This window comes from Triturus cristatus, chromosome 10 (genome assembly GCF_964204655.1).
Source record: "Triturus cristatus chromosome 10, aTriCri1.1, whole genome shotgun sequence".
Taxonomy (NCBI): Eukaryota; Metazoa; Chordata; class Amphibia; order Caudata; family Salamandridae; genus Triturus; species Triturus cristatus.
In genome coordinates this window covers 1,065,242,271-1,065,268,084 of record NC_140593.1, presented here as the reverse complement: position 1 = coordinate 1,065,268,084, position 25,814 = coordinate 1,065,242,271, and positions in this window count along the sequence as shown.

Below are 25,814 nucleotides of genomic sequence, written 5' to 3'. Positions count from 1 at the left end.
CTTATGGGAACAGTCCAGCCCGAACTGCCAAGCCATGTCTTTCCTGGACCGGAAACAAGCTTCCTAGGACCGGTTTCTGGCATTTCAGCCGTCTTCAGCCAGGCTTGCTTGAATCCAGTGGCAAAGTGAGCAAGGGACTCACGTCTGAGCATACCCTGCCAACTTATGGAGAACAAAGCAAAACCAAAGGAAATGATGGACAGAGTGTTGAACATTGCAAGCACTCACCCCCAGTCAACTGATCTGGGTTTAATCCATCACCGTTCTTTAGCCCACTCTGCCACCCCAGTTCAGACATGGCCATATGCAAATCAGTCTGACCCTGTGCCTCATGGGAACAGTCCAGCCCGAACTGCCAAGCCATGTCTTTCCTGGACCGGAAACAAGCTTCCTAGGACCGGTTTCTGGCATTTCAGCCGTCTTCAGCCAGGCTTGCTTGAATCCAGTGGCAAAGTGAGCAAGGGACTCACGTCTGAGCATACCCTGCCAACTTATGGCTAACAAAGCAAAACCAAAGGAAATGATGGACGGAGTGTTGAACATTGCAAGCACTCACCCCCAGTCAACTGATCTGGGTTTAATCCATCACCGTTCTTTAGCCCACTCTGCCACCCCAGTTCAGACATGGCCATATGCAAATCAGTCTGACCCTGTGCCTCATGGGAACAGTCCAGCACCGAACTGCCAAGCCATGTCTTTCCTGGACCGGAAACAAGCTTCCTAGGACCGGTTTCTGGCATTTCAGCCGTCTTCAGCCAGGCTTGCTTGAATCCAGTGGCAAAGTGAGCAAGGGACTCACGTCTGAGCATACCCTGCCAACTTATGGCGAACAAAGCAAAACCAAAGGAAATGATGGACGGAGTGTTGAACATTGCAAGCACTCACCCCCAGTCAACTGATCTGGGTTTAATCCATCACCGTTCTTTAGCCCACTCTGCCACCCCAGTTCAGACATGGCCATATGCAAATCAGTCTGACCCTGTGCCTCATGGGAACAGTCCAGCACCGAACTGCCAAGCCATGTCTTTCCTGGATCGGAAACAAGCTTCCTAGGACCGGTTTCTGGCATTTCAGCCGTCTTCAGCCAGGCTTGCTTGAATCCAGTGGCAAAGTGAGCAAGGGACTCACGTCTGAGCATACCCTGCCAACTTATGGCGAACAAAGCAAAACCAAAGGAAATGATGGACGGAGTGTTGAACATTGCAAGCACTCACCCCCAGTCAACTGATCTGGGTTTAATCCATCACCGTTCTTTAGCCCACTCTGCCACCCCAGTTCAGACATGGCCATATGCAAATCAGTCTGACCGTGTGCCTCATCGGAACAGTCCAGCCCGAACTGCCAAGCCATGTCTTTCCTGGACCGGAAACAAGCTTCCTAGGACCGGTTTCTGGCATTTCAGCCGTCTTCAGCCAGGCTTGCTTGAATCCAGTGGCAAAGTGAGCAAGGGACTCACGTCTGAGCATACCCTGCCAACTTATGGCTAACAAAGCAAAACCAAAGGAAATGATGGACGGAGTGTTGAACATTGCAAGCACTCACCCCCAGTCAACTGATCTGGGTTTAATCCATCACCGTTCTTTAGCCCACTCTGCCACCCCAGTTCAGACATGGCCATATGCAAATCAGTCTGACCCTGTGCCTCATGGGAACAGTCCAGCACCGAACTGCCAAGCCATGTCTTTCCTGGACCGGAAACAAGCTTCCTAGGACCGGTTTCTGGCATTTCAGCCGTCTTCAGCCAGGCTTGCTTGAATCCAGTGGCAAAGTGAGCAAGGGACTCACGTCTGAGCATACCCTGCCAACTTATGGCGAACAAAGCAAAACCAAAGGAAATGATGGACGGAGTGTTGAACATTGCAAGCACTCACCCCCAGTCAACTGATCTGGGTTTAATCCATCACCGTTCTTTAGCCCACTCTGCCACCCCAGTTCAGACATGGCCATATGCAAATCAGTCTGACCGTGTGCCTCATCGGAACAGTCCAGCCCGAACTGCCAAGCCATGTCTTTCCTGGACCGGAAACAAGCTTCCTAGGACCGGTTTCTGGCATTTCAGCCGTCTTCAGCCAGGCTTGCTTGAATCCAGTGGCAAAGTGAGCAAGGGACTCACGTCTGAGCATACCCTGCCAACTTATGGCTAACAAAGCAAAACCAAAGGAAATGATGGACGGAGTGTTGAACATTGCAAGCACTCACCCCCAGTCAACTGATCTGGGTTTAATCCATCACCGTTCTTTAGCCCACTCTGCCACCCCAGTTCAGACATGGCCATATGCAAATCAGTCTGACCCTGTGCCTCATGGGAACAGTCCAGCCCGAACTGCCAAGCCATGTCTTTCCTGGACCGGAAACAAGCTTCCTAGGACCGGTTTCTGGCATTTCAGCCGTCTTCAGCCAGGCTTGCTTAAATCCAGTGGCAAAGTGAGCAAGGGACTCACGTCTGAGCATACCCTGCCAACTTATGGCGAACAAAGCAAAACCAAAGGAAATGATGGACGGAGTGTTGAACATTGCAAGCACTCACCCCCAGTCAACTCATCTGGGTTTAATCCATCACCGTTCTTTAGCCCACTCTGCCACCCCAGTTCAGACATGGCCATATGCAAATCAGTCTGACCCTGTGCCTCATGGGAACAGTCCAGCCCGAACTGCCAAGCCATGTCTTTCCTGGACCGGAAACAAGCTTCCTAGGACCGGTTTCTGGCATTTCAGCCGTCTTCAGCCAGGCTTGCTTGAATCCAGTGGCAAAGTGAGCAAGGGACTCACGTCTGAGCATACCCTGCCAACTTATGGCGAACAAAGCAAAACCAAAGGAAATGATGGACGGAGTGTTGAACATTGCAAGCACTCACCCCCAGTCAACTGATCTGGGTTTAATCCATCACCGTTCTTTAGCCCACTCTGCCACCCCAGTTCAGACATGGCCATATGCAAATCAGTCTGACCCTGTGCCTCATGGGAACAGTCCAGCCCGAACTGCCAAGCCATGTCTTTCCTGGACCGGAAACAAGCTTCCTAGGACCGGTTTCTGGCATTTCAGCCGTCTTCAGCCAGGCTTGCTTGAATCCAGTGGCAAAGTGAGCAAGGGACTCACGTCTGAGCATACCCTGCCAACTTATGGCGAACAAAGCAAAACCAAAGGAAATGATTGACGGAGTGTTGAACATTGCAAGCACTCACCCCCAGTCAACTGATCTGGGTTTAATCCATCACCGTTCTTTAGCCCACTCTGCCACCCCAGTTCAGACATGGCCATATGCAAATCAGTCTGACCCTGTGCCTCATGGGAACAGTCCAGCCCGAACTGCCAAGCCATGTCTTTCCTGGACCGGAAACAAGCTTCCTAGGACCGGTTTCTGGCATTTCAGCCGTCTTCAGCCAGGCTTGCTTGAATCCAGTGGCAAAGTGAGCAAGGGACTCACGTCTGAGCATACCCTGCCAACTTATGGCGAACAAAGCAAAACCAAAGGAAATGATGGACGGAGTGTTGAACATTGCAAGCACTCACCCCCAGTCAACTGATCTGGGTTTAATCCATCACCGTTCTTTAGCCCACTCTGCCACCCCAGTTCAGACATGGCCATATGCAAATCAGTCTGACCCTGTGCCTCATGGGAACAGTCCAGCCCGAACTGCCAAGCCATGTCTTTCCTGGACCGGAAACAAGCTTCCTAGGACCGGTTTCTGGCATTTCAGCCGTCTTCAGCCAGGCTTGCTTGAATCCAGTGGCAAAGTGAGCAAGGGACTCACGTCTGAGCATACCCTGCCAACTTATGGCGAACAAAGCAAAACCAAAGGAAATGATGGACGGAGTGTTGAACATTGCAAGCACTCACCCCCAGTCAACTGATCTGGGTTTAATCCATCACCGTTCTTTAGCCCACTCTGCCACCCCAGTTCAGACATGGCCATATGCAAATCAGTCTGACCCTGTGCCTAATGGGAACAGTCCAGCCCGAACTGCAAAGCCATGTCTTTCCTGGACCGGAAACAAGCTTCCTAGGACCGGTTTCTGGCATTTCAGCCGTCTTCAGCCAGGCTTGCTTGAATCCAGTCGCAAAGTGAGCAAGGGACTCACGTCTGAGCATACCCTGCCAACTTATGGCGAACAAAGCAAAACCAAAGGAAATGATGGACGGAGTGTTGAACATTGCAAGCACTCACCCCCAGTCAACTGATCTGGGTTTAATCCATCACCGTTCTTTAGCCCACTCTGCCACCCCAGTTCAGACATGGCCATATGCAAATCAGTCTGACCCTGTGCCTCATGGGAACAGTCCAGCATGCAACCATTAACTGAATGCACTGCATCACAAACTTTATTAACCACACCCAGTCACACCCATCAGATTACATAATACTTGTAAGTAGTCTGCCAAGGGAAAACAGAGGCCTCATATACACAAACGCAGGACATGACAACTGCTGCTATGCCAATGAATTGGCTGGTTACAAAGAAAACTCTAAAAGTCCTGTAATGACAACCAATGATTTAGGGCCATATGTAGGAAGCCTAATACCGGTCGGTAACGGCCGATTTTCGGTAAATATCCCGTTACCGACCGGTATTTAGGCTTTTGGTATGTAGGGGGCACATTTCAGGATTCGGTAATTTACCGAATCGGTAAAATTACCGAATCGGTAATTTTACCGAATCGGTAAATACCGAATCCTGAAATGAGATGTAGGGGGAGTGTGTCGTTGGTGTGGGGAATCGTTATTTACCACCAACTAAAAGTTGATGGTAAATGACGAATAGGTGTAAAAAAGCATTTTTGTGCACTTTGAAGTGTGCAATGTGGCAGACATACATGCCCTTAGGGCATGTATGTGCGCCACATGTGCACACATGGACGAATCAGGGGTGCAACAGGGTGTCAATGTGACACCCTGCCACCCATGATGATGCCTCCCCCATTACCGATTCGGTATTTACCGATTCGGTAATGGCAACTGGCTTCCCATTCATTCCTATGGGCCTCCAGGCCCATAGGAATGAATGGGAAGCCAGTTGCCATTACCGAATCGGTAAATACCGATTCTAAAATACCGACACTTACCGATTCGGTAATATTTTACCTACATTACATTTACCGATTCATAAATACCGAATTGGTAAAATTCGGTATTTAAGAATCGGTAAATGTAATTTACCTACATATGGCACTTAGTGTATGCTGAACAATATGTAACAAACACATCAGCCTTTGATTTCCATAACTTTCTACTGTTTGTATGTTGATGGTATAAAATGTGAGATACTGAAATTAAAACTTTAGAAGGGTCCAAATGTATTCTTATCTTAATCATGTATTGCTCTTCATCCATTCACAACATTTGTAGAAGAGGCAGTTAGGCATGTCAGAATCGGGGATGACTTCCTGTTACCTCAAAATAAAATTGGGTTCCTTGAGTAGAAATTTGGTGACCCATTTTCAGACGATTTAATATTAAAGTATAAACTGAACAACATTTTGAAAATGACCATCAGAGGAGAATACCTAAACGTTTACATATTAAGCTTTTGCATTATAATTCAGAAGTTAGGACTAAATGTAGAAACCGTTTTATGGTTGCAAAATCTCTAATTCAGAGTTTGCAATTGCAAAATTGTTTTTTTCTATGTCTCAATCTAATTTTAGAAATCATATCTTTTTTTCTAACTCCTAAAATGTGATTGAGATTTTACATCAGTTTGCTATTAGGACGGGGCATGTTGTAGGTGTGCCTTCCAAAAACCAAATAGGTATCAATGTTTTGCAATTGTAATCCGGTCGCAAAACATTAAAAAGTTACTGACAGGCAAGTTCCCATTGTCAGAGATGAAGGGGTCCACTTGGGACCCATTTGCCTTTGTACATTTAAAAAATATATAGTTCTTATGGTGTAGGCAGTGGTAAAGGGGACCGCTGCCAACCCTCAAACATTTTGGGGAAAAACTTTTTTTAATGGAAAATGGGCTGAACGTGAAAAAAAGTTTACTTTTTTCTAAGGTGATCACAGACAATGGTAGTCTGATGACGATAGAAACATTATCTCTCTGACGTCCACAGTGGGAAATTGCACTTTTTAGCATGCTCACCAACATTTTGTTTGGACCTATTCTTCTTGCTTTTTGGCATGCCTAGTGAGGCCCAGTGCATGTATTCTGACCCCTAAAAACTGATAAATGTATATTAATACCTAATGGGCATGTTTAACCTCCATATAAGGGTGAAAACGCCCATGGCAGGGAAAGTTGAATATCGCATGTGGATTGCAGCACTAATGTGTCATTCATTAGGGTGACAAAGGAAAGAATGGCTTGAGGCCTGCTGTTGTAGACTGACTGCTAAAGTTTAAACCTGCAGCCCGAATTGTGAACTATCCATTGTGAAAAAAATTCTCATGGTATCCAGGTAAGTGCTTTTCTGTTTTTTTATCCTGCTCAGCTCGCTGCCCCACCATCCTCGTTCGGGAGCAGCTCCTACTGCGCGCATTGCCTCGATGCCTGCAAAGTACAAATACTTTTTTCTTCAAATGGTATGCATACAAAGGGGCAGATTTATGTTGCCTGGCGCATCCCTGCAAATCAGCAAGGATGCGCCAGGAATGATGCGTCACGCAAGTTTACCCTTGCGCCACACATGATGCGCCGCATTTACAATGCGGCGCATTATGGCGCAGGAATAAACAGATGCGTGACGCATCCGATGGCGTAAGGTTGGCGCAGTGCTTCAGTTGCGTCGCAAGCGCGACGCAACTCCAGCACTGTTCCAACCTACCCTATCCCTAACATGGTGCGTCAAGCCTTATGCCTGCTTCAAGCAGGCGCAGGGTTTTGGCGCATCAGCGTTGGGAAAGTGACTCAGTCAAATCTTATAGATTTGACTGAGTCACTTTTCAGGGGCGTTCCTGCGACGGAACGCCCCCCCCTCTGTCGACACGCCCACGTGAAACCTGACGCAGGTTTTACGTGGCGCAGGGCTTTACATCGTGACGCATCTCCATAGATGCGTCACGATGTAAATATGGCGCAACGTGGCGCAGGGTTTACACCGCCGCTGCGTCACAAAAGTGACGCAACGGCGGCGTAAAAGTGGCGCATCTCCGATATAGATCTGCCCCAAAGTTTCTTGTTCTTTTATGTACATTTAACATAGTTACTCGTGTTTGTGCACCGCACAAGCAATGCCTGATGTAGAATTGTTTTCCCTTGATTTATGGCCCATGGCTGCTCACTCTCTGTGGGTTCCAAATCGGACTGCGAGTCAGTGAGGCTGGAAACCACAGGACGTGGAAGCAACCTGTGGGCTCCTGCTATTTATAATAAATCTCTAACAGAAAAGAAACTCATCCTTCTCGTGAGATTATTCCACATTACATGAGTGCTAGTATATTTTCCTCAACATTCTTTCTGTGCAGATATCTACTGGGCCAAAGTATACAGATTGCACTTTGCCAGCAATAATCTGTATCAATATTTCCGGGTGCTATAGATTGGCACTAAAGACAGTGCATTTTTGCATGCACTTTAAAAGGTCCTACGGGCCTTATTTATCAATCAATCAATCATGGCGTTTGTAAAGCACACTACATACCCGTGAGGGTCTCAACGCGCTAGCGGGTTGAAGCTGCTACTGTTCGAAGAGCCAGGTCTTGAGAAGTCTTCTGAAGGTCAGAAGGTCTTCGGTCTGCCATAGGCGGATGGGGAGGGTGTTCCATGTCTTGGCGGCAAAGGCCATACAACACCGTTGCGTCACATTTTGACACTGCGGCGGCGCAAAAAATGCACCCTACTGCACCATATTTACAAAGTGACACATCTAGGCAGATGTGTCACTTTGCAAACCCCTGCACCACATTATATATGTGTCACGTATAATGCATGCAGGGTGGGTGTTCACCCGTAAAAAAGGCTCGTAGAAATGGCACAGTGAAATCTATGAGATTTCCCGGCGCCACTTCTAGGAGTTCACTGCGTCAAATCGTTATGACTGCTTCACTGCAGGCGTAAGGACTGACGCAGGCCCTTTTAAATGGGTCTCGCCCATGTGTAATGACCCATTGCTGGAGTTGTGTCTGTTTTGAGACACACTACAGCAATGTGTCACTACTGCGCCACCAGATACGTCAGGATTCCTGACATATCTGGTCAATCCTTGAGACATGTGCCGTACTGTAAATATGGCGCATCAAAGGTGTCACAAGGAGGGCGCAATTAAAAGCATTTTGCATCGCTGTCTTCCACCAGCGATGCAACACTTTTCATAAATGAGGCCCCTACATGTTCTAAGTGCACTGACCAGTGAGGATGAATGTTGTTTCGCATGTTTGACGTGGTGTAAATATGGTTCAAACTTTGACCAGCATCAGTGCAATTATTGTATTTGAGAAATATCACCTCAAAACTGTAAGTAAGTGCAAGTTAGAATTGGTTCGACCGGTAACAATTGAGCAGCAACGGAAATCTTTCACCTATTTAATGTATTTGTATTCGAAGTGGTCAACTCCAGGTGCTTACTCACTAACCATTGACTAGAACAGTACCTGGGGGCAGATTTACAAGCCCCTTGCGAGACAATTACGCCGCCGTTGCGTCACTTCTGTGACGCAGCGGCGGCGTAAACCATGCGCCATGTTGCGCCTTATTTACAACGTGACGCATCTAGGGAGATGCATCACGTTGTAAAGCCCTGCGCTACATTAAACCTGCATCAGGTTTAATGTATGCAGGGTGGGCGTTCCGTCGGAAAAAGCCTCGGAAAAGTGACGCAGTGAAATCTACAAGATTTCTCTGAGTCACTTTTCCAACGCTGCTGCGTCAAAACCCTGCGCCTGCTTGAAGCAGGCGTAAGGCATGACGCAGCATGTTCGGTATGGGCAGCCCCTGAGCATTGCTGGAGTTGCGTCGTGCTTGCGACACGACTCCAGCAATGCGCCGCCCTTATTCCATCAGATGCGTCACGCATCTGTTTATCCTTGCGCCACGATGCGCTGCATTGTAAATGCGGCACATCTGTGGTGGCGCAAGGGTAAACTTGCGTGCCGCATCTTTCCTGGCGCATCCCTGCTGATTTGCAGGGATGCACCAGGAAACATAAATCTGCCCCCGTATATTTTTCACTTCTCTGCCTATAATACTGTGGCAGAACGCACGTCAGGCTGAACTCCGTCTCAAGATGAGGTAGCTGCAACAAGGAGCAAACTGCATCCAACTTTAGATGTCTGATACACATCGCTGAAATTCTCTCCACTTCCCCTGTCCCCGGGGCGTCAGTAATTAATTGAGGTGGCATTGGCCTTCCTTTTAATCTGGGGTTCTTGGCCCGCTGCGCCGCAACCGCCAGGCTCCTCCATGCAAAATCGGAAATTGAAAATCTCCCGCTCCATTAGTCCAGGGGCAGAGCGCGTGGCCGGATGTATAAACTGGATTAGCCTCGTGCCCCCGCAGCGCGCTTCCTGACAGAGCCCGTCAGGTCTTCAGGTGTTTGTGGCTGCCCCTCTCTCCCTCGGGGCCCAGAACTGTCTTCTGCTGCTGGTTCTGCTGGTCTGAGATGTTGGCAGCCTTGTTTTGGGTCACTTTCGGTAAATACAATGGTTTAAATAAGATATGCAATTTACTAAACCGTTGCCGAACATGCATCTTTTCTCTGTTAGGATTTCCATTCCATACCTGAGTATTCATGTACCCATTGTGGTTTGGAAACATGGGACCAGATGTACTAAGATATTTTGCAGTCACACACCCTGTGATTTGTTGAATGACAAGATTTGTCTTTTTACTATGTACTAAACTCAAATAGCGATTCGGTAAATGGTTACCTAATCGGAAAATGGGTTTGGAGATTGCATTCCGAATGTGTTAAGGGGTCTCGTCCAAATTGTGGGGCATATTTACAAGCCCCTATCGCCACAGGAACGTCACTTTTAAAGACGTTCCTGTGGCGATACAGGCTTTGCCATATTTACAAGGCAGTGTTAAGCCATCCTTTTATGCTATACTTAGCATGAAAGGGGTGGATAATGGGTGTTGGGGTGGGCGTTCTGCCGCAATGCCCATTGATTTTGAAGCCACTCTCTATTTACAAGGGTGGCGTAAATAGGAGGCAGCGCCTAAATTATGACCAAAAAAAGCCTGGTCTTAACAGGGGGAAACGAGAAGAAATGCTTTTTTCCCCTTGTGTTGTGCTGTTTTTATGTGTGCTGCATTGTGCAGCCCACATAGATAGGGCAAAACTCCATGCATGATTGTTTATATGGAGGAGGGCCTCACTTCCTGAACATAAACAATCATTTTAAAAATTACGATTTGCAACTTCTATGTGTACTGGGCAAAGCAGAACACATGGAAGTTACAAATCACCATTTAAGATTGTTTATGTGCAGGAAGGGACACATTCCTACACATAAACAATCATTCCCCCCAATGCAGGCACCCTTGCACTATGGTGCAAGGGTGCCTGCGTTGTCTCTAGGCAGCTGGAATTAACGCCAGTGCAGGGGGGAACACAGGGCTGCCCCATATTGTTGTAAATACAGTGCAGCCCTGTGTTTCAGATGTGGCAGAGCATTGCGTTGAGCCAAGAAGGCTAATGCTGTGCTTCGTCACTTCTTAGTAAATATCCCCCTTTGATTCCTAATGCAATGTAGCAGTGGTTTGTGACAGCAATTTTGGTCACAAACCATTGATAAGTAGAAGAATCCTCGAAGGAGGACGTGACCCATTCACAAAGGGGAAAGTTTGGGATTAGGCATCGGTCCAGAGGGCCACGGCAAACTCTTAAGCAAACTTCTTAAAATATAGAATCATGGAGCCAGATGTACTAATGCATTTTCTGGTTGCAAACCCTTTGATTTGGTAAATTGCAGGGTGTGTGACAAGAAAATTTGGTTTTCGATTGTACTAAACCAATTTGGTGATTCAGTAACCTGTTACAGAATCACTAAATGGGTTTAAGAAATCATCAGGAATAACTATTTGGAAGGGACGTGTTTAGAGCTTCCCTTCCAAAGAGTGATACCTTATGGTATGTGTTAATGTTTTACGAATTAAATGCGGTCGCAAGCATTCATATTTCACTGACACCTCAAAGAAGGTGGTAACCCAATTAGAAATGGGAAGGGGGGCCCAGATGGGCCCTTCCCCTTTCTGAATTGTCCAAAAACATTTTTTAGGAGTAGGCGGTGGCCCATTACAAACTTTTCTATTTTTCTATTGTAAAGGCATCCCGCTTTCCTTTAAGGAAAACAGACAGCATTTAAAAAAAAAAAAAGATTTTATTTTAAAGCAGTCACAGACATGGTGGTCTGCTGAACACAGCAGGCCACCATTTATGTGATGGCAGAAAATCATAATGGGCCTCAACTTGAGACCCACCTCATTAATATTAATGAGTTAGGTTCAATTGCGATCCAATGCCGTTATGTATTTTATGATCCGACCTATTAGTACCTAGGTCAATTTGCAAAATACAGCTGAATTCACTGAAAGTTGGTGCACAAATTGCAATCACTTTTAGTGCATCCATGTATGTACATCTGGCCCATATTCTTTAAAACACTGCCCGTGTCCTTTAAGGAAAATGTGCTGCATTTGAAAAAAGTTTCCTTATTTAAATGCCATCGCAGACATGGTGATCTGCTAGACCCAGCAGGCCACTCTCCCATATTGAGTTGTAATTTTGCAATACCTCGTGAATAATTATGAGGTAGGTCAGATTGCAATCCACTTCGAATGGTGATTTGGTGAACCAACCCTATAGTTCATAGGTTGGTTTGCAAAATCTACTTGATTCGCAAAATGTCTGATCACAATTTCCGACCACTCTTTGCAAATCCAATGTTGGACTTTCGAATTAGGCCTGGTTGAACCTCCTGTAAAATGACTTACAAATATTTGTAACTTTAACATGCAAAAACATGGGTTGTTGCCTGCAAATATTTGCAAACAAATTTTCCGTTATTACGTTCCACCACGTTTTTGATGCAATTGGAAGCCCACCCCAAGATTGCACTTTCAAAAAGAAAAAACAACTCCTGTGCAAGCTCCTGAGTATTTGCCAGAAAAGGTTTTGAAAAAATGCTGCTAAATTGTGCACTTTACTAAGTAATTTCCCTGAGAACCTGGCATAAAGGGGAGGCATCTGCAGTAGAATGAGGACATCTTATAGAAGGTGGGTGCCGCTGAAAAGCCGGATGTACTGTGGTAGCAATGTCCTGGGTTCTGAATGACTGTCCAAGACCAACTAACGAACATTTGAAGGAAATGGCTACCATGCCAGGAAATTCACGTATTTATGCCCGCCCACACCCGACATTATGCTGTAAATGCTCAGTAAGCCACATATGCTGAATAAATACTGAAAACAACGCATTGAGGCAGGCTGACGTACTGGTAAAGCCACTGAATTTCACGGTTACCAATACCATCACCATCATTGACATCATTCCACCACCCTTACTACTATCCTTATTATCTTTACCACCACTTCGACACTTACTGCCACCACCATTATCACCAGCACTCTCACCATTCCCACCACCACAAAAACACTGCCATAGTTACCACCACCATCACCTCTGAATATATTGAATCGGCACTGGAGATGCATGTACCTCTGGTGATTCCAGTCTTTAACATTACCGCCACGATCTGTTTCACCCAAAACACCACCTCCATTATCACCATCAATGATATTACCACCCTTAACATCACCAGCACCATCTTTACACCAACTGCAATGACCACCAGCACCACCATTATCTACACATGATATCATTATCACCACCATTAACACCCTACCGTTGCCACTGTTAAAACCACCATTATCACCACCACTACCAACATAACCACCACCCGCACAAAAATACCATATCAATGACCTCTACGACCATCACATCCGAATCCAGTGAATAAGGTCTGGAAACGAATTCTAGACAAATGTAGTGGCAATACAATAGACACAAAAATGAAAAACAACTGTTTGATGTTTTCAGGGAGGAGGACACAGCTTATATGTTTGCAAAATGCTGGCTATTTAGAGCCATTGAGCAATGTAAATATTTTTTGTAAGCAAACATGCACTTTTTCCCCCTTAATCACAAACACTGATTTATACCATTATATAGATGATCAATAAACTTCCAATACAGTGCAAAGTTAGATTATTGTTGCAGCATTGTAGATATTCTTGCTAAATGAATCTCTCTTTTTTACTGTCTTTCTGGTTTTATTCGTTTGCAGAGGAAGACAGCCACAATTGTGGGCCAGTTCGCAGCTTTGAGTGAAGCAGCTGCTTCTCTTATGCCTTTTCGAGGTCCAGCTTAGACTCTCACCAGCCAGACCTAATCCTGAAAATGAATACATTATAAGGATTGGTAGCACTTCATACAGAAGTGGGTTTGGTTTGGATCTGCTTCCTTCAGCCATTGTACCGTTGCCATGTCATTGACTTTTTTTCTGCAGCCTGCAGAACAGCTGCGCAGAGTGGGAAGACAGTGCCAGGCCCTCTCAGCTATTGGCTGGCAGGCGTTGTCAGTCCAATCGTTTATTTGGCTCGTGCGCAGTGTGAGAGGGGGCAGGGGCCTGTTTACTGTCTGCTTCCGCATCCAGAACGACCAGCCAGAAACAGACAAAAACAGTTCTCATCAATATCTCTTGATGTGTCATAACACTTTCTTCTGAATTTGTAAAGCTGTGTTTTTTCCATCATGGGCAGGGTTATGTTATTGGATCCGTTGTATGTGTGAGTGCTTGACACTGCAAAACAGTACCTCAAGTAGCCAGATCTGGGTTGTTTGTATCTACTGCGCATTGCAAAGTTACATCCGGATGTACGGGTCCAAGGTAGTGTAAGTTCATTTTAAACCTCTTCAAAAGCTTTCTCTGTCATATACCACAGAAATGGTACAGTCGTATGTCATATATCAATGTTGTTAATAACGAACTACAATTATATCACATCCACTGCTATGGTCAGGTGAGTATTTATTTATTTTTCGCAACTGTACTCCTATTTACCTGTTTAAGGCAAGATTAAGTTAAAAATAGCAAACATATTAAAATGCAATGGCCGGTCAATGATTAGCGATATTACAGCCATGCAGTGTCGGACTGGGACAAAAAAATAGGCCGTGGCATCAAAATAAAAGTGGCCCCATTAGAGGATTAGAAAGCAAAAAAAAAAGTGACCCATGTTACCAAGTTGAGGAAGTTTTGAGCTTGTGTAGACACACTGTATAGGGGTTTTGCAGACCATAAAACAGGCCCACAAACAGCCAAAAAGCAAGCATTTGCAATGCAATAGGTCTCGCATTTACGAGAGTTTGAGCTATTGGCATTGTAAATGACAATAGCTTAAATTCTCGCAAATGCGAGACCTATTGCATTGCAAATATTTTGTTTCCAAGTGCCCCATGCTGCACTTGCACGTAGATAGAGGCCACGCCCCTTTCTTTAGATAAGCAGCATCTAAAGAATGGGGCGTGGCCGCCATTAAAGTAAAAGCGAGGTATGGGGTGCTTTTACCAAAAAAGCATTTATTTGAAAAACAAATATTTGTTCTGTAAAAACGCCCCTAACAGAGCTTTCATTTTAATGGCGGATGCTCCCCTTTCTTTAGACGTGGCTCGTCTAAAGAAAGGGGCGTGGCCTCTATTAACATGCAGGTGTGGATTGGGGCGCTTGGAAACAACCCCCAAAAAAGTGAAGAAATATTATTTTTTTTTAAACTTGCGGCTGAGTTCGACATCGCAAATAAACCAAAGGCTAGGCCGCCACTGTGGCGTGCTGTACGTGCCATAAAAAATAAAGCATTAGTAGTGAGCGTGTCCTGCCTGCAACAGCAGGCAGGTGAAAACGAAATAGTGCTAGAAGGTTGAAATTAAAACCTATCGAGTAACAACACATGTAAGAGGGCCAGTGCTTATGGGAGGTTACAAGATGAGACAAGACGGTACTAAGGAGGGACTACTAAGCCTATTTACCAATGAAGACCCAGAGTTTACAAAGGACAATGACACATGCCAATGAAAAGTATGGATGGAGAGTGGGCGGAGCTTCAAGTCCATATCTGGATACAGCATGCCTTGCAGAGCAGCGCATGTGCTGCCCAGGCTCGAACTAATGAACTTTCCCACACTCTGACCTGACAGACCGGCCTATTGGGCGCTGTCTGTTTGCCCTAGGCCAGTCCGAACCTGCTGCCATACAAGATATGTTAGATATTGGGAGGCCCAACAAATGACACTACTTTCCTGTTTAGTCTGGTGAGTGGATGAATATTACCTGATAAATGGAGCACTAATTAATATTAATTAGCTTTATTTTTGCCAGTTTAACGACCCATTAGCCTGATACCGGAGCGTTATACTTATTGTTTTTTTTTTTTTTATAAACTGTTTATTGAAAAGGTTCATAGACACACACAGCTTCGCGCCTACAACCCTGGGCCCGGCAGCATGTCAATAATAAACAATAAACACAGCTTTTAAGCCAACAACCCAGAGGACAGGCAGCAATCGCGTTCCATAGAATTTGCGGGAACCTGTGCACTCAGCATTCTTGGTGCACAATCAAAACAACAAATATAAAGCATATTCAACATGCGTGATCAATAGATAACAAAATATTTATAAAAAACACCAGTTGGCCATTTGCCTATAATGATGCCGGAGTGGTAAGAAACCCATCAGGTGCATAATTGTTGGACCGGATTAACTCAGCCCCCCAGGTGTCAAACCACCCTTTTGGGCGAGGCATTTGCATATTGTTTATTTAGTTTAAATGAACCATAAAATATATGAACATATTCATATCAAGCAATGCCCGTGTGTAGTATCTATGCGTATTTCCGGTACTCAATAAATTTTCGCTTTCCTTGTACAAAATGTAAATAAGCTAATAGTCATTATCAATACACCACTGCTAAACTAATGACTGCATTAATCAAAACAAAATAACCAAACTCCCTCCATAAAATGTAATTTACTGTAAAACATGATTTAAAAACCTAAATGAAATGACCAATAGGTTTACATTCATTAACCAATATATCATTCATTAACTTGCGTTAGCATTAGGGGTGGGCGGAATTTGCGAAATTCACTTTCGCAAATTATCGCGAAAATTGTAAAAATCTCCGCAAACACGCGGAAATATCACGAAGATGCGGAAGTTTATTTCCCGCCCGTTCGCGGTATTTTCTGCGTGGTCGCGGCTCGCCAACTTACCCATGCGGTTGCTCGCGGACGCGGCCATCTTGTTTTCACTTGTCTCGCGAGAAGAAAGACGTGATCGCGCGACGAATGACGTTACTGCGGGCGCGAACTGTCGTGAGACAGCGCAAATGGCTACCAACAACCCAACAACTCGTGGAGAACGCGAACGGATCAGGAAAACTTGTCGGCGAACGCGGGGATTCAGGTAAGGCGATCGCGCGCACGCAAGCATGTACTATTTTACAGCGCGAGCAAGCAAAACATTTCCGGTAAAATGCGGATTGCGGAAATTTTGACATTTTCGCGCTCTCCGCGGAACGTGAAAATGTCAAATTATCGCAATTTCCGCGAGCGGAACGGAATTTTAGCCCAGGCCTAGTTAGCATTTGGGACTTCATTCATCCTGTCAAGCATCCTGTGATCAAAACAGTTAAACAAATATTCAGTTTCATCCCTAACGAAAATAAACAGCACAGTTTTGCAAGCTTTATTACAAAGTGGCATACAATTTCAATTAAGGTTTACATAGGAGTCAGCTGAAAGTTTTAAATAAGGCTGCTCATTTTATTTATTTATTTGAGTTTTATATAGCGCTGGCTAGACCCGGAGGTATCAGAGCGCTTTACATAAGGTTCCTCAAAATTACAAAATGTCAACAGTTACAAGTTACATCAGTTACATGAAAACATTTCAAGAGAGTCGGAAGATGAAATAAATGGAGCTTAGAAGGGTAAGGGGGTGAGGTAAGGTGTAGGAGGGAGAAAGGATGGAGATAGGATCTCCAAGCACAGAACAACTAGGGTTAAAGCAACTTCCTTTTCTTTTAGTTAAAAACAAGACACTAAGAAGATACATACTTTCACCAACTCCTTTGGAGAAGATTCATTTACACGCCTCTGCATGCTCAAAAGGATCAAAAATATAAAATTAAGTTAAGAAGCATGAAACAAAGTTTAAACAGGCTTTAGCAAATGCAACATGTCTAGCTTGAATTCTGAATGTATACCTGTAATACAATTAGTGGGCCAAACAGATGTGCTATCACTGCATGTAAATTGTAGGAACTACTTTATGTCATGAAAAAGCTATAATGTTAAGTCAATTTCGCACTGTGTAACCATTCGTGATATACCCACGCGCTGATGGATGACTTTAGCTCTCTGTAGCAAGATGATAACAATTATCACAAGACAAGACTGGTGTAAGCATCACTTTGCACCCAGTTAGTTCTAAGATATCTGCCGCAGCCTGGTGTAAGTCAAATAACCAAAGAATTAGTGTGGGAATGAGCAGAAAGCAAGCCGCAAGTTGATTTGAGAGCCAGTTCCAATCTGATCAGTCAAAAGGGATGGTGTTCCACAAACAAGACAATGTCTCCAAAAAGAGGCTTCAATTTAATCAACATGGACGGCTCCTCCATTAGGGTGGAGGAGTGCGCCCGACTGCTTTCTCACAGTGCGAGAAGCAGGAACATAAAATGGTAAAGCTACCATTTTATGTTTTGGCTTCTAGCAGTGCGAGAAAGCAGAAAGGGTTTGGTTGGGGGTAACTGCTCTAGGGCTGGGGAGGAGTGGCTTGCCCAATGCTGCGGGCCCTGACTGTTTGGTCGGCTCTCTGGGGCTGACCACACCAGTCATGCGCAATCTACCTTATCTCCTTGTAGGCTGCATGCAGCCTACATGGAGAAAATGGCCTCCCCATAGACGCCTGGCTGGTCGGTGTCCCCACCAATCATAACGCTGTCATTGCAGTGTTGTGATTGGCTTAGGGGAGGGGAGGGAAGGGAGGCTGCCTGCTTCCTGTTCCTGCTGGAGGCAGGAGAGCAGGAAAATGCCGGACCCGGCCAGGAGCTGAGACGGCGCAGGACACTGGAACGTAAGTAAATTTTTTTAAATCAACCTCCCCGTGCGAACCCCCGCTCGACCCCCCCCAGCGAGTCATGCCGGCCTCGACTGTTAATCAAGTACACTACTGTCTCGAGAATACCAAGTTGGCACATCATATTCTAATACACATGCAATGTTGTGTACAATGCGGAGTAAACATGGAGTCTACATGGCATGTGGTACATTTTTCTGTGCTTAGCAGGAAGGGGTTGAATAACAGGGTACCCCACTCACATGGCTCTCTGGATTTGACTGGCCCAGAGAGGTAGGTTTGACGTGAGTCTTTGTGCAGAAAGAATTTGGCTGATGATAAATTCACCCAGGGAGATTATACAGTGATCACCAGCCTGGTGATAGATGAATGTGAGGTAGGTGTGCCTCACCGTGGGCTCAGAACTACTTTGGGGACAAGGGAGCACACCTTCCTATCTACACTGGCCCAACAGAGTGTTCTAATGACAGAGTGAGTGTTCCTGGCTGCAGTGCTTTATGTGATCTCCTCTCTGAAGGGTGAGTGCTAATTGTGGCATCGAGCTGTGGAGCAAACTCTCCTTCACTGACTAGGTGGACTGATCTGGAAAATGTGGATGATGTTAGGGAGCCTATCAGGCATCAAAAGCCATTCAGGTCTGGTTGACATGTCCCATCTTCATCACCATATTTCCACTCTTTAAGACCTACACCGCTTAGGCTCATATCATACCAGGGTGTAAGGTAACTCAGTGGTCAAGAGCGTCCCTTTCTCAGTGGCAGGTGATCAGAGTAGTGCCAGAGCAGGGGGTCCACCTGCAAAGGCAGAAGCTACCCCCAGCCATTCCTCCATCTTGCCAATGTTGTGTGAAGATCTAATGAGCCATGCTCTCCATATCAATTGCCAAAAGGCTATCTGTATTAGCAGCCGGGTGGCAACCCACTATGTGAGGAGAGTTGCTAGGGGGCACTTTGTGCTCTCATCTCAGATGAAAAGTAACCCATCAGGTTCCACACAGGAGGGGCACCGTTTTACACATTTACTCGCTTTATTTGTGCGATAACCAAACTAATCTAGGAGATAAACTTTCTGTTTAATTGTTATAAAAGGGTTTGTTTCTAGTCAAGTCAAGTCAAGTCAAATAGGCTTTATTTCGACATAAAATATCTTAAAAAGCGTACATACATTGGAGATCATTTAGAGCATATACAAGATAAAAAACGTAAAAAACCCTAGATAATCTAAAATTCATCATTTTTCTACATTTGACTAAAAGGAAGGTTATTTAAATTAGCTAAAAAGAATTAAAATCATGATTAAACAATTTGCCTAAGTCTTTTTGACCGTATTCGCCATGCCCAACCTAGATACTTCGAGGTGGCGCATGCAAAGAATGGGCGAGTGTCTGTGAGTAAAATACGTAATGCCACGTTACAATGTCTAGTGCCCAAAGTAAGGCACATCGGTTTTAACCATTTCATTCGGGGGACCTTATAGGCGGGGCACTCAAATAACAAATGGGGGACAGATTCATGACGCTGAGGGCAAAATGGACACCATGGCGCTGTCTGGTGTGGTATTTTCCAGTGGCATGTGAGCTCCATGACCGGGAGGAGACCTGTTCTAAATTTGAAATACAGAGATCTATCCCATGGGGCAGTAACAATGTCCAGGTACAGTTCTCTGATAGGTGCATCTTTGTGCTCCAAGAAATTTCTGGTAGATTTGCAAATTGTTGAGGAAGAATTCCTGTTATTTGCTACCCATGTCCAATAGATTTGTTTTAACATGGATTTGGGCGGGGCTGACTGTTGGTGCCATGCTTCTTCCAGACCCAGATTTATAAGTAGAGCTTTGATGTCCCTTAGCCATTTTATTTTTGCCCAGCCGGGGCAGTTAATTATCTCCCGTAAGCCTTCCGCATAACTTGAGAGCTCTGGCACTCTCCAGATGCGGGCCCATAGTAACAGGGGGCGTAGTTTTGCTTGATCTTCAATCGCCCGGCAACCCATGTCCAATTGCAGGGGTAAAATGGGAACAGAAGGGCCGAGAGACATTAGGCTTCTCTGGAAGGCGTTCTCAGCTAGAGTTAGCACTTTCACATTTGACATCCCCCAGAGCTCCGCTCCGTAAAGTGCTGCACTTGTTCCTCTGGCGGAGTAAATATCCATTACTGCCGCTATCGGTCTTGTGGATGCTGCTCTCTGTTCTTTCAGCAGGGCCCCAGTCACTCTTTTTAAGCTCAACAACATTTTGGTCAAGTGGCAGTCCCATTTCATTGTATCCACCAAGCGAATGCCCAGATAGTCAAACGTTTTAGTTCTTTCAAGGGCAACATGCCCCAGTGTGGGAGGGGGGCCAAGCTTGCGTGGGGGGTTCAAAATGAGATACTTAGTTTTGTCTGTATTAATACAAAGGCCTCGCTGCTTACAGAAGGTGTCAAATCCAGAAAGAAGCCGCTGGAGGCCCATCGGGGATTTTGACAAAAGTAAGGTATCATCGGCAAAGAGTAAGGTGGGAATTAAGCGACCTGCCAAACGTGGAGCATCTGCTGGAGTCTGAGTCAGAAAATCCACCACTCCATTTACGTATAAGGAGAACAGGGTTGGAGCAAGTACGCAACCTTGTCGTACACCTCTGTTCACCTCAATTCTTGATGTCTTTTGACCATTTGATCCCCAACGTATTTGGGCGTAGTTATTTTCATGGAATCTCATGATCAAATGGAGCAAGTAGGGTGGCATGCCCAGGTCACACAGCACTTTCCACAAGTTGTTTCTAGGCACCAAATCGAAGGCCGTGCGGAGGTCGATGAAGGCCAGATATAAGGTACCCTTTCCAATTGTGACGACCTTCCAGTGGATCATAAGTAGCCTTAGCGATTGTTCTATCGTTCCTGTCCCGGATCTGAACCCAGCCTGAAAATCCGAGAGTATCTTATTCTCGTCAGCCCACTGCTGGATCCTAGATAAGAGGACCTTGCCCGCCACTTTTTGGGAACAGTCTATTAAGCTAATCGGTCTGTAATTAGCTGGGTCATCTCTTGAACCTTTCTTGTGCAGGGGAACCACCTCAGCTGCCATCCAAGAAGCAGGGAGGGGGGCGCCTGCCATGACTGCGTTCAATAGCGAGGCAATCATCATAGCCCATTCGCTTATGTCCATTCGGATAAGGTCGCCAGGTAAGCCATCGGGTCCAGCTGCCTTGCGAGGAACCAGGGATTTTATGGCAATTTCAGCCTCTTTCCTGGAAAATAGACTCTCCTCATAATTGCCGGCACCTTGAAGAATCTGAGGTAAGGGGAAGACCATCGCTTCTGTAGCAGGTGCAGTATACAGCTTCGTAAAGTGTGAGTGCCACTGGTCCTCGGTTATATTGCATGTAATAACAGTGTCCAGGGGTCTATGTTTTTTTCGTAACAGATCCCAGAAACCTTTCGCATTTTTTTCTATGCTTGCTGCGCGAAGCTCCTGCCAGAAGTTGTCTTCCCAGTCTCTCCTGGCTAAATTAATAATGGATTTGTAGGACTTACGTTTAGCAGCTATTGCTAGGGCATCACCAGTCTTTACTGCCATGATTAGAGCTCTTTTTCCAGCACGGCACGCCTGTGAGTACCAGCCAAATTTGCCCTGTCGCTTAACCTGGTTTTTGTTTGCCTTGGGATTTGGTTTGACCAGGAACAGGTCCCCTATCGCTGTCGAAACCTCACTGAACATGGCTGCTATCTTATGCGGGCTAGGAGATTGATTTTCCAGGATTTCAGAGGCTGCGGCAATGACGGCTCTGATGCAAGATAGTTTTTCTTCATCAATTGCCACCTTGTCCCATTTTAAGCGTCTGAGGCAATTGGAAGGGACCACCCCCCCCAATGACCTCTGTACGAGTGCCGCAGGAGCTCCATTTAATGAGCCACTGGACCTCCACCAATATGTTAGGGATAATGACAGTGCATTGTGATCACTTTCCAGGGAGGGCAAGACTACCATATCCTCCAAGTGTGCCCACAAGGAAAAGTTTAAGAGGATATAATCTATCCTAGATGAGTGGCCCACCCTATTGTACGTGTGTGCACCCGCCGGGTCTGACCGTGTTCTCCCGTTTGCTGCTCTTAAACCGAACTCGAGTGTGAGGGAATTCAGTTGGACAATTCTAGGAGTCCACCTTTGGACGATTGGAAGATCGAGGGGTGGAACGCCTCTCCTCGAGTCTTCGTCGAACAGGTCCAAGGATTCGTCGGCCATCAAAGGCTCGAAAGTACAGTTAAAATCCCCCATCACCAAAATTAATGAGTTGCCACGACACTCCCCCAAGGCTGCCTCTAGAGCCAGGAGGGTTGGTGACGAGGCCCTCCCAGAAGCCCCTCGTGTGTAAATGTTAAAAATCTCCAACTGCTCAGCCATATTTGGGCATGTTACGGTGAGCCGCATCAAATCTGGTGATTTTTGGGGATGGTGATACACTCGCCAACCTAATGATATATCGACCCAGACTAACAGACCACCAAATGGGCGCCCTCTTCCTGATGCTGGAATACCTGCCGGGACAGAGAAGGAAGCATATCCTACTCTATGCCTTGGTTCCACGCACCACGTTTCTTGAAAGGCGCAGATGGCGTGAGTTTCTATAAGCGCCACCCAATCCGGGGCGTCCAACTTGTTATTCAGGCCTGCCACATTCCAACTGATAGCCTTCAGGATAGGACGAATCAGTGGCCCTGCACATCCAGCAACCCTGCTTGGGGACCCCGTGTTTCCTACTCCATCCATGGGCTCAGTAGACTCAAATCTACTATCGGAAGGGGAGGAGATGGTGGTGAAGGATGTTGGCTGGAGCGTGAGGGGGATTATTAATAACGAGGGGACACTCACTGCTTTATGCAACCCCTTTGCCTTGGGTGGAGGGGCTTTTGGTGCAACTTGATTATCGAGTCACCAACCCCATCCATGGGGTGGAGCCGCTTGGGTCGGCGTCCTTGCCCTTACTCTGGCGTCCAAGGTTGGGTAGTGGGGATACCATGCACCTCTGCCCTCATCCGGCAAAGGCTTCTCAAACCCGGATGACGGGGGGGGACGATAGAAATACCCCAAGTCCCTGGTTTGTATGTTACAAAAATTGTGTGGCGACTGCTGGCTGCAGATCGTACCTGCTGCTCTGGGATCACTAAAGTTAATTAGTATGCAGTCCCCGGTTAAGTCCTTGCGTCTATTTCCAATCCAACCCACACGGCGGACATGGGCTAACCTACCATCAATATGCCCTGGAAGAGGTCTGTTTAATCTGAGCCAGGACAGGGTCTTGTGTTTGAGATCAGAGTACAACTCACAAGAACCCTCTTCAAGCTCCGGGACCCCCGTGAGGATTACCACATACGGTTGGCACCCAGGGGGAAGGCTAACATTGGGGGTGCTAATTTTTGGCCTGCCCGGTGGTAATTTGGCTAGGGGTTTAGCTAGAGGTTTAAGCACAACCTGACTGCCAGAGATGGGATTAGGTGCAATTATATTTCCTTCTGGCGCGGTTGGCGTATTTTCAGCTACCTTGGGGGTTGTCGCTATGACCTCTGGATTGGGTGCAAAGTTAACTTTAACTTTAGAGGTCATCGCTGCTTGATTATTTAATTTTTTCCTTGGGGGGCCCAGTTTAGGTATAGGTTGAGAAGTTTGTGGAGCAGGACTGATACCTGTATTAGGTTGCAGTGACTGTAGGGCCTTCCCAGGTACGGGAACTGTATGACAAGATGTTGGCTCCGAGGGTGCCAACGTTACTGGTGTTACTGTACCACACCTTGGCCCTCCGTTGTCTTCTCCCTGCCTCTTGGAGTGGAATTTGACCAGTGATTTCACAGCATAGAAGTTATCCAACATTGATTGCTCAAGGGTGGCTAATTTCCGTGTGAGACAATCAATCTTGTCTGCAAGGGGCATCACCACAGACCTAAGTAGGCCCTCAACGTCTAAAGATCGGAGGACAGTGTCAGTGTGCGCTGCCTGTGGAACTGGGGTGGTGCCAGGAGACACTGGCGGGACAGGTGTGCCTAACGGACAAAACAGGCCCCTGGATAATAAAGCTCTAGTATGAGCATTAGTTGTTTTAGGGATACCTCCTTTGGTCGCATTATGCCTACTTAATTTACTGCGTGGTTTCAGAGAACCCCCCCTATATGGGCTAACAGGGCGCTTTCTTTTCCTGGGTACTGCAGAACCTGAGAGTGGTTTCCCAGATGGAACAGTCGCAAAAGCCGCTGCTAAAGAGGTACCAACTTCGGGAGGTGCAGCTGTAAGGGGGAGGTGTAAAGCCTTGTTAGATGTAGCAAGAGGGCTTTGGGCGTAGTTGATCTCAGGTTCAGGGTCATCGTAATGGGTCCCCAGCAAGGGATTACATGAGTCGGGTAGGTTAGAATGTGTTGGGTCGTGGGCAATGTCTGGTACGATGGTCATTACCGTTTCAGAGCTTACCCTAATCCGACTCTCCCTCTCGATGGTGGCCGGTGAGTCGACTACTACAAGTGATGTGGGTGGTGCATTAACTGGGCTAGGGGCTAGGGCGAGGGTGCCCAAAGAAGAGCGCTTGTGTGTCAGGCCCATAGAGTCCCGGGATAGTCTTCGTTCCGCTAAAACTATCTCCTTTTCTACAATGGAGACTGCCCGGGAAATAAATTGGTCCATTGTGCCTATGACTGTATTTCCCACAGCATTCCTAGATTTACTAGCTCTAGTTCTAGTACCTGTAGCCATACTCCCGTCTTGCTTGTACCCACTTAGCAGGGCCAAGAGATGTGGCCCGGCCCGGCCTCTTCTGGCCACTGATGGCCAAAGATGGTCCCGCCCTTGTCCCGGGCTTCTCCCGGCGCTGCCCGCGCGCTTCCCGCGTCGCGGGGGGGAGGGTCCGTTATGTAGCGCCTCCGGGCGCGCTGGAAGCGTGTTTCCTGCTTCCGTTAGCAGGGGATCCTGGGTAATGTAGTTTTCGTCGGGTGCTCCCCCCACACAGCGGTCGCGGCGGAAGGCAGGCGACGGCGGGAGGGAGACACCACAGCCAGCGAGGAGTCCGAAGCGCAAAGGGACCCAAGTCCACTCAGGTGCGTGACAGGTTCTTGACTCGGTGTCAGTTTTGTAGCGCCTTCAGGCGCAAAAATGCGGCACTTCCGGGGTGCCAAGGATCATGGGAGATGTAGTTTTCCCAAGCGTCTCCCCCCACACAGCGGTCGCGTTTGTCCTGCGACGGCGGGAGGGAGATTCAGGCGTCAACAGGGAAGGCTGCCCCAGGGATCAGGATGCACAGCAGGTAAGTGCAACAGCACTCAGAAATGTTTCCACGTAGTAGCACCGGGCCCCCAGTATAGGGAGACTCACGCTGCTTCTGTGGCTCTCGTAGCCCCCTGCCCCCTTTGGGACACTCACGCTGCCGAAACACTCACGTGGGTCCAGACGGGGTCAGGTGGGGTCCGGGCAGCCTTTCCACTGCCCCCGCGGCTTTCCCCCCGGCTTTCCTCCGCTCCGCCGCCGCCACCGCTCCTCCGCTCTCGCAGCGACACCCTCTTGGTTGCGGGGGGGACCGGGAGCCGATAGTAACGGCAACAGCGGCAGTAGCGGTTGGGGTAGCGGGATACACCGCGCAGGCACAGGTACAGCGGATACCAGCGACGAAGAGTGGATGCAGCAAAGCCGCGGTGCACGGGCCGCAGGTGAGCTGAGCTGCTGAACCTCTGCGGTTTGTTTCTAATCTTCTAACACTTGCAGGATTGATAGTCACCATTC